Source organism: Poecilia formosa, unplaced genomic scaffold (genome assembly GCF_000485575.1).
Source record: "Poecilia formosa unplaced genomic scaffold, Poecilia_formosa-5.1.2 Scaffold1342, whole genome shotgun sequence".
Taxonomy (NCBI): Eukaryota; Metazoa; Chordata; class Actinopteri; order Cyprinodontiformes; family Poeciliidae; genus Poecilia; species Poecilia formosa.
In genome coordinates, this window is record NW_006801281.1 from 9,601 (window position 1) to 11,570 (window position 1,970).

Sequence of the window (1,970 nt, forward strand, 5' to 3'; positions counted from 1 at the left end):
TTGTGTCTAGATTAATGTCAAGTTGTCATAACGACATTTTGAATAATGTCAACTTTGTATTAAAAGTGTCATGATTTACCGAATGACACTTTATGACAACAGTCATAAATATTCATGAAGACTTACTGATGTTCATGACACTGTCATGTTTATGACAGTGTCACAACAGTCTTATTCACAACCCTTCAAATAAAGTGTTACCGAAACGACAGTCCTCTTCTGCGCCATTAAATCTAACAATCAAGCCAACGCACTAACAGTAAACGACACTCATCTAAGAACATTAACCAAAGAGCAACAAGAACAGGAAGGAAGAAACCAAGAACGGATCGTACCATGTCGCTACCGGCCTCAGAGTAGCAGCAAGGTAGTCCACCGACTACCAAATGAGTCTTGATTTATTATCATCTGTTGCATCATATTTTAGCTTAAGTTGGCTCTTGGAGCCAGTTCGTTTGAACACGGCCCATCATTAATGCAAACCATGCTTCTCAGATTGCTATAGTGGCTCCCTGTAACTCAGAGAATAGAATTGAAAATACTTTTATTAGTTTATAAATCAGCACCAAAATACATTAAAGACCTGCTGCTGTTGTATCAACCTTCCAGACCTCTCAGATCTTCTGGTTCTGTTCTGCATCCAGAACCAGAACCAAACATACATAATTGACTTTCTGCTGTTGCTACATTAGTATGTAGCAACAGTGGGAAGGCCACTGACTAGTGTCAGTGGCTTGATGGTCTCCTGACACAGAAACATGTTAAACTACTTTGAATAATTAACTGATCTTATTGTACTGTTTGATAATAAGGATCAACTGGAAGTTGAATGTATGGGTGAATTACATTTATTTTCTTTGTAAAGTGCCCCAAGACACTTTTGTTGTGAATTAGCAATATAAAAATAAACTGAATTGAATTTCTGAAATGTACTATACAAATAAACTTGACTAGCAAAACACATTATTTTAATACTCTAAAACAGAAGTCATAGAACTGTCTTCCTGTCTTGTCTTGTTCATGTGTCACTCTGTCTTTGTTCCTTTTCCTCAGGGTATAATTAGAAACCAGTCAGACAAACATTTCATTCAGCAGCAGAACAATGATCCAAAGCTCAGTGGAAAGGCCAACTCTCAGTAAAAAAAAGCTAAATAAAATTTTGGAGTGACTAAGGGTCAGAGTACCAGTTGTGTGTGTTAAGTTGTGTTTAATAGATTGTCAAAAATGTACAAATGTACGAAAATGACCTTTAAGTTTGTTATCCGTTTTTACATCAGATTAAAAAACAAATAATGCATTGATTTATTGATAAATGATGTATGACATCATTTACAAATGATATTTGACTTAATTTTCACATATAATTTGGAAAACCCTATACTCCTTTCAGATTAAACATTTGGCTTTGAGGGAGCTGAAAAAGTCTTCACAGATTTTAAGCTTCAATCAGCAGTAAAAAAAAAAAATCCTCCCTTTGAAGCCAAGTTAATTTTTATTTTTGATTCATTACTTCTAATTAATCAGTGAGTAGATAAATATTCAATTTAACTCTTGTATTAGAAATTAGCTTTCATCACAATGGCACTTTTTGATATGTGTAATGTGGGCAGCTGGAACACACCGAAGCATTATGATAGGATGGCATCTGGAGATTTTTATGTAATTTATAATATTAACTATCAATTCTAGTTTAAAGGTCATGGTGCCCTTTTAGTGTTTCCATTGAAAAGAAGTGGGAGTGTCTGCAGGCTTTGTGATTGAGGGTGATGATTTTACTTAAGACTTTGAAAAGCAAAAAAAATACAAACCATTGTTGAATTGTGTTGCTGCTTCCTGACTACTTTCTAAATCTGAAAGTTTATGTCTGTAATAACTAAAGAGCATCATCAAGCAGCTTTCGCCAATGAAATCTGCACTTATCACATTGTTGAATGACTACATCATACTGTATGTTCCATCACTGTTTTTTT